Source organism: Saimiri boliviensis, chromosome 8, assembly GCF_048565385.1.
Source record: "Saimiri boliviensis isolate mSaiBol1 chromosome 8, mSaiBol1.pri, whole genome shotgun sequence".
Classification (NCBI taxonomy): domain Eukaryota; kingdom Metazoa; phylum Chordata; class Mammalia; order Primates; family Cebidae; genus Saimiri; species Saimiri boliviensis.
In genome coordinates, this window is record NC_133456.1 from 76,975,306 (window position 1) to 76,992,064 (window position 16,759).

At 40.0% G+C, this 16,759-nt stretch overlaps 1 protein-coding gene across 15 annotated transcripts in view; it reads left to right on the plus strand.

The window, feature by feature from the left end:
- Positions 1-16,759, plus strand: part of LPP (LIM domain containing preferred translocation partner in lipoma) — a 736,333-nt gene that overhangs the window by 232,992 nt on the left and 486,582 nt on the right. The window lies entirely within an intron of this gene.

The following is a 16,759-nucleotide window of genomic DNA, read 5'->3' on the forward strand; positions in this document are numbered from 1 at the left end:
CTGGACTTCATATCTATTTTAATTTATATTTCCCTGTTATTGAAGGGGGGGGTGTCTGTGTTTGGTATATTTGTATGCCACTGAGGTCTCTTTTTATGTGAATTAAAGCTAGGGTTAATTTATCTCACTTATTTTATCTCTCACTTGTCCCAGTGCCCTGGAGAGCTTTGTGATAGCTCCAGCCCATTAGAGACTAATAGGTCATGGTTTTGCTTCAGAACTAGAATCCCTCGTGTGCCTTCGTGCCCACGGGCCTGGGGCTTGACTTTTGCTTCCTCTCTTGCTTGTCTGCTAACCTGGCCGCTTGCTGGTAGATTGAGGATGGAGGACACTTTGCCTCACTGAGTTCTGAGCAGTTTTGGCTGTGCTTGACCTATTGCTTAGTCTCCCTTCATGATCTCTTAGTAATCTGAGTCTGGGCATGGTGGCTTACACCTGTAATCCCAGCAATCTGGGAGGCTGAGGTGGGTGGATCAGCGGAGGTCACATGACGAAACCCCATCTCTACTAAAAATACGAAAATTAACCAGGTGTGGTGGCAGTCACCTATAATCCTGACTACTCAGGAGGCTGAGGCAGGAGAATTGCTTGAACCCAGGAGGAGGAGGTTGCAGGGAGCCAAGATTGTGCCACTGCATTCTAGTCTGGGCAACAGAATGGGACTCCGTCTCAAGAAATAAATAAATAAAAACAAACAAAAAAAAGACACCTGAGTGAGTTGTTGTCTGAATCCCGCCTGAGCCCGCCTATGCGCTTTGGGTCTTGAAATCTAGCTGTGGGTGACACCTGCCTTTGCATTGTTGTTCATCCGGCTCAGCAAACCTGGAGTTTGACCTCACTCTGTCCAGTTATATTCCTTCCAGGAGACACAACTGAGAAACTGGTGAGGTCACTCACAGAAGCCACTTTCAGATCCTCAGAGGACCCGCGGTGTGAGATGATCATGGTTGCTCTCCGGAAGGTGGAAGCATCCTGTGCTAGGAGGTGTACCTCCGTGTCCTTGGTGTACCCCAGTCACAGGTCTGCTCCTGCCCCTCCCTGCAATCTTTCCATTGTTGTGTGTGGTACAGGAACTGAGACAGTTATGACAGAGCTGAGCTGGTTTCTCTTCTCTTTTGGACACCATTGTTTGTCACAATGCTGCTCACCGTTTCTTCCCCTAGATCATAAAATTGTAAAATCACTGCTATATTTACTTTTTCTTTCGCTGCCTGGGCATAAAAGTACCATTTATAGCGTTCCTTTGAAATTCCTTTATTAATAATCTTCCTTCATTTGCATATCATTCTGCTGTTTACAAAATGCTCTTACATTTAGTGTTTCGCTTGATCAGCATAAACTCCCAGGGGGTAAGCCAGGCAGGATTGTTGTCTCCATTTTACAGGTGAGGAAATGAAGGCTCAGTGAGGCCTGGAAGCCTGGCCTGCAGCCACTTCTAGAGCAGGTGCCAGAACTGGGTTTAGACGTTTTACTAGGTCTTGCTGTTTTTCTTTCTGTCTACAAAACGTCCTTCTCGTTTATGAGTTTCAAAGATTTTCTCGTCTGAGACATAAGGAAATTAGTGGCTTTTCTTGAGAGATCTAAACATGACTACATTTGCCTAATATTTCTTTGACTATACCTATTGGTCTGAGTGCTTTAAGAGAAGCCAGTATGTGTAAATACTCTGCCTTCTTGTCAGACACGGAGGCAGAAATTTTCCAAGAACAGAGAGACCCCGAAGATCTTGGTTGTTCTTGGCTATTCTTAACAAGCACGGCAAACACGATTTTGGATTTTTCTCCTCGAGGCTTTCTAGTTCTGGGCTGCCACAGAATATTTAGGGGTCATGGCTTCCTGTTCCCTTTTAAACTATATCAGGCATGTGTGTTATGTGGCCTTTGTGTTCTGACCTTCAGATTTAGGGAACTGAAAATTTAGGAAATCTTGTTAGGACTTTAAATCCAAGTAAATTCCCTCGTGAGTACACAGACTCATCTGTGGAGGTGTGGAATGTTGGAGAGAAAGGGACTTTTATTCATCTAGCCCCCTCGGTTAGAAAACATGGCTGGCTAGTGACAGAGCTGACGCTAGCATGCTATTAGACTAGGCGCGTCTTTCTGCTGGCTTCCTCCCTGTCACTCAGTACTTCTGGACTCTTCTCCCTGGACTCGGGGCTCCGACAGGGGTGGCGCTGGGTGTGCTCTGTGCACACCTCTTCAAGAGGTGATCCAAGTGCTTTGCATCGACACTTGGGATTTTGCACGATGAATTTGAACCTGTCTCTTCTTGATAAAATGTCATTATTGTCCATCGGCAACTAAATTGTAAGGATTTTGAGGGAGTTTCAGTCAGGGTTCACTAGAGGAAACAAACCACTTTACATATAGTTTTTTAATTAATTTATTTAACTTTAGGTGCATATTACATCTGGAATTTCTCTCTATGTTATCCCTCCCCACCCCCCGCCCCCCTGCTGTCTCGCCGCTAACCCACAACTGCCTCCAGTGTGTGATGCTCCTCTCCCTGAGTCCACATGTCCTCATTGTTCAACACCCACATATGAGTGAGAACATACAGTGTTTGGCTTTCTGTTCTTGTGTCAGTTTGCTGAGAATGATGGTTTCCAGATTCATCCAAGTCCCTACAAAGGACACAAACTTATCATTTTTTATGGCTGCATAGTATTCCATGGTGTATCTGTGCCACATTTTCCTTGTTCAGTCTATCATTGATGAGCATTGGGGTTGGTTCCAGGTCTTTGCTATTGTACACAGGGCTGCAGTAAGTGGAAGGTACTTAATGCAGGGTGTTGCAGAGAAGTAATTAGAAAGACTGCATTGGAGCAGGATCGAGGCTGTCCCCAGAAATGAATCACAAAACTGCACAAAATTACTCCACTTTCTACAACGGAGAAAGAGGAAAATAGTGAAGCCACCATGGAACTAACTACTGAGCTCAGTAATACATCACTGAACTTGTGAAAAAGAGATCAAAAACCATAGTCAGAATGGTGGTAGCTGGACCCGGAGACACGGAGTCCAGCTACTTACTCTTTTTGTCACAGCTGCTTTTTGACAGCCACCAAGCTGAAGACTCAACATGAGAATGTGGATGCTGAAAAATCCCATGTCTGTGAGACCATTCTTCTAACAGAAAACAGGGCAGACAGCAGAAACATGCCTTCCATCTTACTTTTGCCTTTCAAATCCCAAGCCAATGACATATATTTTGGCAGAATTTCTTTTGCTATCAAATCTTACCTGCAAGACAGTCTCTGCAATACGGGAAGTTTGAGTGTCCACCATATCCATCACAGTAAGGGTTATGGTTTTCACATTTCAGGCATGTTTTCCATAAGGCTTTGTGTGTAGCAGATATTAAGTTGAAGCCAGAGTTACCATTACATTCTATTACATCTCTACTTGTCAGTGTAGTTAATTATATAACAGAATGGAATGCAGCAGTTTTACTTTAGGGAATCCCTAAGGGGGAATTCCTGTTTATCAGAAAAATGTCATAAGGAGGGAAGACCCTGAGCTGGGAGAGTATTCTAAACTGTTTTGGTTTCAAATATCTTGGAAAGTACTACAGGGAGACATGCGATATTATAACATAACAATGCCTACCGTGACTGGGGCAAGTTCTGTCTTTAAAAACGTGGCAAACTTTCAATCCTGTATCTCTCTTGCTGCACAATTTGGACCCCACTTCCCTCCTCACCAGCCAAATACAAATTTTGCAATGGGAATAAGTGAAAAATGGTTTATGTATGGTAAACTAAATAGACTTATTCCTAAATGGAAACAGAGATTGTTAAGTAGTTTTCCCCTACATTTCATGTACTTATTACAACTCACAGATCAAATATTCTTGAATTTCAACCAAAAAATTCTAAATTGTCTTGACAATAAACAGGCAAAATAGGTAAAAGAAATTCACAAAACAAGCGTCATGAGCAACAGGGACCATCCTGGCCAGATGTTAAGATGCATTTATAAGGCAACTGTGATTGAAGGAGGAGGTGGTGCTGGACTAGATGGGAGGCCGCAGCAGTAACAGAACCCACCCAGACACAAGGCAACTGCATTTGGAATTAATAGGCAATAAAAGAAACACCTTGAAACATTCCAAAATGTTGGTCCTGTACTGAATTCTTCTGATTTTTTCCCACAACTCTTGTGTAACCCCTATTTGGAAATGTGAAATAATTGTTAGTAATTGCTTCCACCTTTACATTGTACCCTAGTGAATACATTTGGATATATTTTAGACAGTTGTTTTTTTTCCTCCTCCAAATTAACAATCAGGCAACATATTGTCCTTCTAGTACTTATAACCAAGTAGATATTATAAAATCACTGATAATCTTTGTTGGGAGTGGGGTCAGTTGGTAAAGATATAATTGAAGTAACTACTCTGCCTTTTTTCGTGTGTGACATTTTTTGCTTCAGGAGAAAGAGGCTGAGTGAATAGGTTAATTGATAATAGTTTCTGCTAGATTTCTGCTGTAACTTGCCTTTCTCCTGCAAATTCATTTTCGTACATTCTTTTCTTCTTAGGATCACATGCTCTTAAAGCAGGGAAGCCCCCAAAGCCTCTCTACTTCCCATTGCTAATTGCTGTGCCCTCTTATCAACTGCAGTAATAAACTCAAAAGTATGGGAAGGCTTTAGCCATATGGAACTTCCGGGAGAGGACTTCACTGTATTCAGGATTCACTTGAACTAAATGACCCAAACCTCATTATCACAGTGTTATAAATAAGTGACTATATGAGTTATCATCAAAACTGGGACACTTTTGCAAAGGGGCAGTGTTAATAACTACACCGAAATGGCAGGTATAAATTGGAGATGTGTGGTCATCCTAATTATAAAGGGCCTTCAAGAATAGTTTTTGAAATGTGAATTAAGATGATTCAAAACCAGAGCTTAAGTCTTAGTATTTTCATGTTTCAGTTCACTTTCTCTTTTGTGTAATAATCATTTGCTGAGCTCTGCACATGGGATAGAATCTATATTAAGCACTAGGAAAATATAGATAAAGAAGATACCAGTTTTGTTTTTTCTTCACTCACAGTATTGTAATATTTTAGAGCAGTGGGTTTTCAGTCTGGCTCATAGCATGCTGGGGATCCGAGGGCAAAAATGCATTTTATTCTTCCCCCAAATTAAAGTATGTTCTGCCTAAGTATGACAATTTAAATGCCCCTGTAATGGTTTTATTAATCTTTGTCTATTTATACTTGGGATTTTGTTTATGATTTGGCACGAAGAAACCATTTATTTTGCTAAGGAAAAGTTTGAAAGCTACTAGTTTGGGACATAACAATTTATATTAATACCTTGTTATAAAGTTGTTGGGCTATCTTTTAAAAAAGGGAAGAACCGGACTGATTAAAATTGAAGCACATAAAGATGTAAAACTGGGTAGGAAACAAGCAAATTACCTGAAATATATAAAGTGCTGCTATGTATTAAAGGTTTTGTGGTGCTAGAGGGCACAGGTAGCACAGTTGTACTTACTGGCATACAGGATTCAGCTGCAGAAAACTTTCTAAAAGTCATATCTTTTCTGTCATGGAAGGGGCTGTCTTATAATGAGCTGCTTGTCATTGGACATGTACAAGTGAACTCACAGATGGTGGTTAAGCTACATCTTGAGCACCACATTAGATGAAATTTCTTCATTAACAATTTCACACTTCAAGGATGTTAAACTTTTGTATTGGTGAATGTTGGGTCCTTTGCTACTTCCTTAAAAATGTCTAAGGAGTGTGTGTGTGTGTGTGTGTGTGTGTGTGTGTGTGTGTGTGTGTTATTTCCCCAGAATATTAGGCAACTAAGTACATTTTTCATGCATTTTGTTTTATATTTTTACACAGTGATCAATAATTGATAAAAATACAGAAGCTACTACAACAGTTCTCTCATCAAGAGAAACTTAAATGGGAAAATGTCCTCTGATGTGATTCTGAAACTAATTTGAAACAGCCTGGTTCATTTTTACTCTGTTGCTATTGGTTAATGGTTAACCAGATTTTGTCTCTGTTTCAAAATCTTGAAATAAAAGTGGAACAACATCCAAAATGACTTAAGAAAAAGGTCCCTAGCTGAAAATGGTTCCAATTGTTTTGCTATTTAATGTGAAATTGCAAAACTAGCCTCTCTTACGTAATTTGAATTTATAACACATTCTAGTGAGAAGCTTGCCTATTTTTCATACTATTTCAAATACTGAGAAATAATTTCTCTAGGCTCTTGGAATTGGTGTTAAACAAAAATTACGGTTGAGAGTACATGATGTGTGAAGTTGGATTTCTTTGTTTTCTAAAACTTTATCTGATGGTCCTTGAAGGTTGATAATTTACATCCCTGGTAACACTTTATTTTTCTATTATTTATGCTTTAAAATTTTAAAATTCAGCAATATCCTTATATTTTGCTTTAGAGTAAATTGATCTTTAAAAACTTATTTAGAGACAGCATCTCATTCTGTTGCCCAGGTTGGAATCCAGTGGCATGATCATGGCTCACTGTAACCTTGAACTCCTGGTCTCAAGTGATCCTTCCACTTCAGCCTCTCAAATAGCTGGGATTAGAGGAATGAGCCACCATGCCCAGCTAATTTTTTTTTTTAATTAAAAAAATTTTTTTTTTCCAGAGACACAGCTTTTTATATTGCCTAGGCTGATCTCGAACTCCAGGCCTCAAGTGATCCAGGTCTCCCAAGGTGCTTGGATTACATGTGTGAGCCACTGCTTCTAACTGAACTTCTTAACAGATATTTAAGATGATATATAATTAGAGAATCAGCAATTAAACTGGAAAGTTTGATTTACAATAACCATACAAATTCAAATTCAGTAGTATTAGTTTAAATTATAGGCTAGGTGTGGTTACTCATGCCTATAATCTCAGCACTTTGGGAGGCCAAGGTGAGAGGACCACTTGAGCTCAGGAGTTCGAGACTAGCCTGGGCAACATAGTGAGACCGTGTCTTTACACACAAAAAATTTTTTTTAAATAGCAGATGTGGTGGCACACCTGTAGTCCTGGCTACTTTGGAGAGGCTGAGGTGGGAGAATTACTTTATTTAGTCCAGGAGTTGCAGGCTACAGTGAGTCATGATGGTGTCAAGGCACTACAGCTCAGGCCACAGAGTGAGACCCTATCTCAAAATAGCAATAATGATAATAATAACAGCAAATAAATAAATTATAATGTCCAAACCCAATTCCAAAACTCTAAGCTAATTTATAGTAGTTCTGATATGGTTTACAAGCAGCACAGTTGACAATTTTGTGAATAATATGATGTTCAAGAGGCTGAAGTATTGTATAATCGGTGATTCTCCAGCTTGTTGCTGTGATTACTCTTAGCAGATTATGTGGTCTGAATAAACATTGCTTCACAGCCGTAAGCAATACTGTCAGATGTCAATATGTCTTAACATTCGTCAATAGTAGACCCAGTCATTGAAGAAAAAATTAAGAATTTTTGCTTTTTCAAGGTATAACTAAAATTGCTTTTAAAATCTTATTGAGATATCAAAATGAATTTTCAATAATGGAAAAATACAAACAAAATCATTAAAAAATTAAAGTAATTAGAACATCCTCAAGTGGCAGCAAAATTTCATCGCCTGACTAATGGGCATGCCAGACTTAAAAACAGATAACTAAAATGAAGTGTTCGTGTGTTTTACTACAAGTCTGAACAAGCTGTCAGGGAAACACAGCTAAGTGAGCAGCAATTAACTTGCAGACTTACCCAGTTATTGGTAGGTTTAGAAATAGAAGATGCTCGATAACCATTAACGAGATTGCGAGGTCTCATTAGAGATATACTGGTGATTTTTTCCTATTGCCACTGTTTCCCCCTGGGTGAGGGGCAGAATCTTTATGAATTAGGTATTTAGCATGTCACCTCGACAAATCCAGATTTTCACTTCCAGAAGTAGATTTACTGAACTCAGAGAGGTGGGTGAGGGGCAGAATCTTTATGAATTAGGTATTTAGCATGTCACCTCGACAAATCCAGATTTTTACTTCCAGAAGTAGATTTACTGAACTCAAAGAGGTGCAGGCTGTTGTTGCCTGTTTTCTCTTGGCCTTGTACAGAAAAGCAGTCTATTAGAATAAATGACTTAGAAGAAACCTGCTGAAAGGCCCATTGTTGCAAGCACAGCACACTCCACAGATTAGTCATAATGTTATAGAACATAAAATGTTGTGGGGAGAGATTGTGAAGATCGTCATTAGTTGCTTATTATTTTAGATCCGCAGGAACTGAGGTCCACAGAGAATTCACATTTTCTTGGTGACTGTGCCACGTGGAATAATTGCTATCAAATGTGACCCGGAATGCAAGGTTGGGGCCCCGTGTCTTCTGTGCTACTTTTCAGTGTTGTGGTTGCGAACTTTCTTGGCGGAGAAATTTTGACTCCTGTGCCCAATTCCATTGCCTTTTACCTACTCCATCTAGTTACTCTCTAGCGATCAATAGAGTTATAAGATTGTTTAATGGAACTTTCCCACTGCGGATGCTCTTTGGAGGCAGAACATTTGGGTTTAGATGCAGCCTCTGCTATGTTCTAGCTGATCTATTACATTGGATAAGTCTCTCCAGCTTCTCTAAATCTCAGTTTTCGAATACTCAAATTAGAAAAGTAAATTAGTTCCTAAGATTTCTCCTAGCTGGGGATCTCCATGACCTTCTGGCTCTTAAGTAGTCTGTCCTGACTATTGTCAACCTTGTGTGTTATTTTCCTTGACTGACAGAAACTGTGGCAAACAAAAGGCCAGTTACTCAGTGTTTGTTCCGTTCTCTCCTGAGAGTCCTGATCTTTCAGTGCTGTTGTTTCCCCGTCAGGGTTGATTGCTTCCTTTTCAAGTGCCATTCATGTCACTGTTCTGTTCTGTCTCACTTCTTTTTTTTTTTTTTTTTGAGACGGAGTCTCGCCCTGTCGCCCAGGCTGGAGTGTAGTGGCATGATCTTGCCTCACTGCAACGTCCGCATTGAAGTCATTCTCCTGCTTCAGCCTCCCAAGTAGCTGGGACGATAGATGCAGGCCACTGTGCCCTGCAAATTTTTGTATTTTTAGTTAAAACGGGGTTTCGCCATATTGGCCAGGCTGGTCTTGACCTCCTGACCTTTGATCCACCCGCCTCTGCCTCCCGAAGTGCTGGGATTATAGGTGTGAGCCACTGTACCTAGCTTTGTCTCACTTCTTTATCTGAGACAATGTTTACTTGTCGTCTAGACCCGACGCTTCTCTCTCTTGCTGCTTTGTCGTTCATTTGGATCCTGAAATGCAGCTGAGTTTTTCTTGTCACCTGCAGCATTGCCAAGAACAAGGAGTGCACCATTAGTGTGCAAGGCAGATGGGCATTGAATGTGTTGATTCCAACCCTATCTTCCCTCACTCTATATTCCCTTGTCTCATAGGAGTTAAAACATAGTTTTGTAAGAAACCTCAGCTCCTTGAACTTATGGACTTGTAGGGGAATCATGGAAACATGAGAGTTAGAGGGAATGGTAGTGGATATCTAATCTTTAGGATACAGATAGGAAGGGTCCCTGAGGTCCAAAGAGGTTAGGAACTAAAGTCGTAGACCCAATTAGTGACTGAGCTAGATAGAAACTACACCCAAGTCCTCTGCATCTAAGTCTAGTGCCTTTTCCAGTTTTTCCAAATGTCTCTCAGATAGCCTATATAAAGGTTTGGCATTTCTGTAGCGTTGTTCTCTCGTTACCTCTTCTGAGCAATGCCAGCTGTCCATGCAGAGAGTGGGGCACTTAGCCAGTGCTGGGCCAAAGCTGTCTGTAAGAAGAAGTTGAGTGAATACATTGACATTTTCAGCCCATGGTAGATCCTGCTTTGCCCTTCTGGCTGTATCTGACCTGATAATTCAGAGGAAGAGTAAATACATTTGCTGTTCAACTAACAATTGTGTGTAATTTTCAGCCTGCCTTATTCTTCAACGCTGTCTTCCCACGCTTCCACCACATGCCACAGCATATCTGCTTCGCAATTACACTGGTAGGGACTTACACCGTTCGGAAAAGGTTTGCCTAAATACTTGTTTACTTTTGCATCTTACATCTTGATTGATACCTTGTCGATGTCTGAGATCAATCCAATAATCTCTCTTTCAATGGGGAGGATAGAAGAGTCAGGGAAACGGGTGATAGAAAAAGAGATAAAAAGAGGGCTGCTTCCTCGCTGATGAGCAAAGAGGAGAATTACAGATGATATCGAATCTCTCTGCTTTACTTGGCGTTGGCTAGTTGTACAGTCAAGATTTTTCGCAGACTCATAAGAGTTTGTGAGCAGAGTTGTCATTTGTACCATCTAATTCTATCACCACATTTTTCGAGAAGGACACGAGATTTCAGAGATAGCAGAAGTTACACAATAGGCTCATGGCAGAGCTAAGACTGAAAGCTGGGTCTGAGTTGTGAAGATCAGGCATCTTCCCACTAGATACTGAGGTGTGGGCAGTAATGGAGACGGTGTAGCCCAGAGGGAGAACCACATGGTACCAGTTTAATGGATGATTAGGAAAGCAGTTTTGAAATTCCAGGAAGGTACTGACTTTTGTATAAAGAGAACGTTTTTAAAAAAAAAACCTCCGAAGTTATAGGAGAGTGTTATTTAAATTGTAACTGCTTGTTTAAATGAAGAAAATGTTGCTAAGGGACGTGAATGCTAAGCGTTAGTCTGCCATCAGCTACTTCTGATGTTTACGTCAAACGGTCTCTCAATTCTGTGGTGTTAATGTGTGTCTCTTTCCTCATACCATTCATTTATTCAGTGCACACCGAACAAGAGCTGGGCCTTGAGTTAGCTGCCACGAAGATGTAGGGACTAATACAATGTCATTTCAAGATTCATAGAAATGCTCTAAGTCAGTTAATCTCAGCTCCTGAATCAGACTATATACATACAGATCCCCATAGGAGGCTAGTGTGCAGGCTGCTCTGATAAACACTACTCTAAGCTTATTGTACTGGGTGCTAGATTATACGATGTAACAGTTGTTTGTTTTGCACTTTCGGTGATCTATATAAATCTTTTTTAGGAGAGTAGAATATCGCTTTGGGGAAAAAAAAAGGAAAATATGACCAAACCCTACTTAGTTCTGTTTTTGTGGATGATAGTGACTTAGCATTCACATGGTATCCTGAGAGAGGCTTAGTAGCCTTGTTAGTATTCATTGTCAGTTTATCAATGGCCCTAAATTTTCCCACCTACAAGGGCTGGGTCCTGGTCATCATATAGCCTTTCGTAGTTAATTGTGTTCTGTTGTGCCTTGATTTTTTTTTTTTTTTTTGGTCTGTTGACTATTTTCTTCATCACTTTGTGGTCCTGTGGCTTATTACGATTAGGTTTGAGGGTACAGAAAAGGGAAGACATTACGGCAAGTAGAATTCAAGAGCTGGAATGGAAATAAGCAAAAAATACTGCTAAGTGCTGATTTCCTTTGGATTATGGTGTTTTCCTTTCTTCACCAAATAGGTAGGTAGTACAGCAGTGAAGACTAGAGATTTGGAGACAAAGACCTGTGTCCAGCCTTCAACTTTGCTATTTATTAGGTGTATATCGTTGAGCAAGTTATTCAACCTCCTGCAGTCTTACTCTCTTGATTGGCTAGATGTGGGTAATGATAATACTAGCTCATATGGTAGTCGGGATGACTGTGTGGCCATTGAAAACTGCTTGATATAAAATAAGCCTTCAATAAACACTTGTTATTTATTGTCAGTCTCCCGTCTTCTTAGGACAGCTGGGGAAAAGACAGAAGAGGAGCAGAGGAGTTGATAAGTGGAACCTCTTAGGTTCTTCTTATGCTTTGCATTGAATGGTTTCTGAAAGAGCAACACTGAGGAGGCAGCTCCCTTCAGCAGTAGGCATCTGCTTAGAGGAGGGCCATTGTTCTTGCTTTCCTGTCTGCTGATGGTGTTTGTGTATTTTCCGAGCCTCTCTGGAAATCTTCCCTTTCACTTCTTGCTTTCATGATGATTATGAGCTTAGGGTGAAACCTATCTAGAACCAGAAGAAGTAAGAGCAGGGTAAATCTTGGTCCAGCATCCCCAGTTCTCACCACTGCTTATCTTTGTGTTGACATGGGTCTCTCTGAGATGCTGGGAAACCCCAATGATATGTGCTAGTTCATCCATTCATTAAACTTGCGAAGTTTCATCAAACCTATTTATCAAAATGAAGGGCTGTATGTAAGATTTTAGAGAAAGAAGGCACTCTAGAATATTAGAGCTGACTGGGACTTTATAGGTATTCATTCTGCAAATGAGTATCATCTATTGTTAAAGGTCACACTGCTATAGCTGAGACTAGAACTGGGGCCACAGGGAATCTATGTCTGCACTATTGGATGTATCATTTTCCTTGGATCCGTCCTACATGATTTAATTTTTAGTACCTAGAGTTTTCACTTTTATCTTCCTGTTCAAGGATAAAATATCTAGTTTCTTATCTTTATATAAGACCTTTAAAAGTCAGGACTCACGTTATCTTTTAAAACTTTCCCCTAACTGTTCTCCCTGAATCACTCATTTTGGTACCACTGGTCTGATCCCTGTCTTACAGAAATGTCTTGCTTCATACCTGAGCTCACATTATTATTTCTAATCTTTGCCCTTGTTACTCAGTTTTCTTTTATTCACTCAGCTTTCAAAGTCCTGGTTAAAGGCTACCTCTGCCAAGCTTATGCTAGCTTTTCTGACATCCCCCAACATTTTTCATGTGCTTTCTGTGTTGCTCTCTTTCTCTTTTCACATTTATAAATATTTCTTCCTCAAATAGGCTTTGAGCTCTTTGAGTAAAGAGTAAGAATCTGATTCATCTATAGCTCCAGTGCCAGGCAAATAAATTCGTTCATTAATTAAATTAACAGGCATTTTTATTGAGTACCTATCATGTGTAGGCCCTAGGATAATAAATGATAAGTATTTCTACTCTTAAGCATTTGAGAGCTTAGTTTGGGATACAGGCAAGGAGACAGGCAGAGTACCATGTGATCAATGTATGACAGCGGTATGTACATGCTGTGGAATGGTATTATAAGGATATATAACTTGAACTGTAGGATATAGTGCAAGATTTGCCTTTAAGGACTAATGGAAAGTATGCTTATGATCTAAATTGAGGCACAGAAAGTTGGAAGTCATTTTTAGACAAGTAGTAGCTTGGTTAAGAGATAGCAGAGATAAAACCTAGGAAAAAAATGGTGAATTTCTGGCAGAAAAGTAATGCAAAATGACCTCAGAATAATAGAAAACTGGTACTACTGTCATAGACATTACTGGAAATCTGATTAATGTCTGTTAAACGAAGATATATTTAGATGACTTTATGCTTCATTTTTATAAACCTTTAAAAATCAGATAATTCCAATGTAGTTATTAAATAACCTAGACAGTAGAGGAGGTTGGAGAAAACCCTCCTATCAAAACCTAATTAAGTAAAACAAGCAGAGAAAATGCAATAAAATGGTCTTTCTTATGATTATATGTACACAAATTATAAACAAAATAGCATAGTTTATTTGTTAATATATCAAAACACAACTGTACTAAAGAATTTATTCTAGGAATGCAAAGATGGTTCAATATCTGGAACTTTATCAACATATTTTATTACATCATCAAATTAAGGGAGGGAAAAAGAGATGATTGTTTGAGTGGTTGTTAAAGAGGGCACTGCAGCTGTGACTAGATGGGATTTATTCCACAAACGCAAAGATGGTTCAATATCTGGAAATCTTATCAGCATGCTCTATTACATCACCAAGTTAAGGGAAGAAAAAAGAGGTGATTGTATTAGCAATTGCTTTAGCAATTCTAGAAAGATATGAGTAACTAAGAAAGAGTAATATTCATTCATTCACCCATTTCGGTGTAAGATATTTGTGTAAGGACTTCTTGCCTAGGGATCATGCCAGTATAGTGAGACTACTTGGAGTTTCTGGCTTGTTGAAACAAGTAGGCAGGTGAATTAAATGACTTCCTTGTGGACTGTAATAAGTATGCAGAAAGTACTAAAGAGCCCAGAAAAAGGAATTAAGCTACTCTTCTTTGGAAGAGTTAGAGAAATATTCACAGAGTTAGAGACATTTGAGCTGGGACAATATAAAAATGTAGGGCTTGGTAGAAAGTGAAGAGAGGGAAATGGCATTGTTGGTAGTGAACACAGCATGAGCAAGGGTTCAGAATCATGAAAGTTTGTTATAAATCCTGGAAATGGTGTCACTGGATCACTGCTGACACGTAGAGGAATGGTAAGAGAAGATGCTGAAAAGGTCATCTGCAAACAAATGATCAGTCAGAACCTGGGCCTCTCAGGAGGAGCAGGAGGAGGTGCTTCTTCATGGAGGGAAGTGTCCAGGTAATTGATGACACTGGGCATAACTGAAATGACTGTGGAACCAATGACTTGCATATGATGCTTAAATTTTATTTATACTCTCCCAGAAATTGCCTATTTCTTTACGTTATAGCTGAAAAGCCAAGATGGTAAAGTCAGTAACTTGAGATTGCTGCGAAAATGTGCATCTTTGCTTAAGAAACTGCTGCATCCTATATTAACCAATTTTAAAACCTTTCATTATAAAATAACCTTAGATTTATAGAGACCTTCCAAGGACAGTATTAAGCCATTTAAAAATTATAATTAAAACTGATACTACAAATGGGCACAGTGCATTAAAAGTTTCAAACCTGTACTTGATCCCTTTTATTTCACACTTACATTCACTTTAGTCATACTGCAAGCAAACCAGTCACTTTTATCACTTTTATCCCAATTTAGTAGAAGACCACACCTCAATTAAAAGCAAAAGCAAAACCAAAATTGGCATCTCTCAACCCTGTGAGATGGGTTTGGTTTTGGTATTTAGAAAAAAAATCATCTCAAGTTATTCCAAATGTGCAGCTAAATTTAAGACCCATGAGTAAAACACATTCATGTTTTTCAGGCTCAAACCCTGCTCAGCACTCAAACCCAGTCTGTATATCACCTCATCAGTAAAATCTTGTTTTTCTATATTGGTTTTATGCTAGTCCTTAATGGTAGTTAATAAATGTGTAAAATATGGTACTTGCCCTTTTAAGAAACTCACAGTTTAGCAAGCATATGTGTCTCTTTGTGTGTGTGTGTGTGTGTGTGTGTGTATACACGTATGTATTTGTGTATACATATGAATATGTAAAAGGTACAAGTGAAGGAAAAGAAAAGAAAGATCCTGTAACCAGAGTGAAAAGCCAGTACCATCATCACTGGCTTCAACAGCATGTGTCCTGGTTCCCAGTTTAGAGTCTTTGTCATTGATTAATGTTCTCCTCTTCTTTTAAGAAAACTACACATCAAGCTGTTCTTCCAAGCAAGATAGTCACAAAATTGCCATTGACTTTCTATAAGAATAGAGGCATCCTTTTTTTCTCACTTTGCATAGCACTTTGTATTCTACAAAGTACTTTAATATCATCTCATTGGTTCCCATAAAAATTCTGAGAGCTAAGGAAGACAGAGGTTGGTTTGTTTTTTGAGGCAATGTCTCCCTCTGTCACCCAGGCTGGAGTGCAGTGGTGCAATCACAGCTTACTGCAGCCTCTGTCTCCCAGACTCAAGTGATCCTTCAACCTCAGCCTCCCGAATAGCTGGAACAGTAGGTGTGCACCACACATCAAGCTAATTTTTAAATTTTTTTTTGTAGAGACAGAGTCTCAATCTATTGTCTAAGCTGGTCTTGAACTCCTGGCCTCAAGTGATCCTTCAGCCTTGGCCTCCAAAGTGCTGGGATTAGAGGTGTGAGCCACTCTGTTTGGCTGAGTTCTCTGAGAGAGTGAAATGATCTGAGGCTCTAGAGGAGTGCTCTTCAAAGTCACGCCACTTGTCTGTGGTGTGGACTGATTAAGTTAATATCCAGGCACACTATTTCCCAGCTCCCCCCTCCACCCTGTCTCTCTCTATGACTATGCCAGGTACTGAGGCCTTTGATTTTTTTGTGTTCCAATGCTCTTTGTCTTTACAGACATCTGGAGGTAATCATGTTAGCCCTCTTAATTAATTCAGATCAATTAATAAATTAGTAGGTGGCTTTGGGGCTGGGGGCTGGTGCAGGGTGCCTTCCGGGTGTCCCTGTGCTGGAGAGCTCTTGCAATCAGGCTTGGAGAGCCCTCCTCAACAGCAGCCTGTGAGGCTCATCCCCAGCAGGCAGGCTGACTGGAGAGGTGATTGGCTTATGCTGACAGAGGAGACATTTCCTTTCTTCAAATAGTATATGCAATCTGATCAGAACAGCATCTGGGCTGGGCTGGGCTGGGCTGGGCTGGGCCGATCTGATTGTTCCCCTCCTACTTTAACTAAGCTCTTCATGAGGATCCAGTATGGTATCAGGTCAGCATAGATGTTCATGGGCATTTCATTGTTGTTCAGGGCTGACCTTTGCATGACATGTGTTGAATATTCTATCCTCTGGCCCTAAATTCTAATAACTGTCCCAGACATTGGGGCAACCTGTGTGCCCCTCCTCCCCTTTTCCACATGCTCCTTGGTGGAGACCAGAGTTGCCCCTGTGGATGGATCATTTAAAAGTGTCCTGCTAGGTATCTGTTAAGCCTGTGTTTCGAAAATGAACTTTTGGTGGTTCCTTAATGCCTGAAGAATAAGTTTAAACTCAAGTGTGGCTACTATGCTGTCTGTGCTTTGGTTTCAATCCAGCTTTTAGTTCTTTTGCTTGGTGCTTTCCGTTATT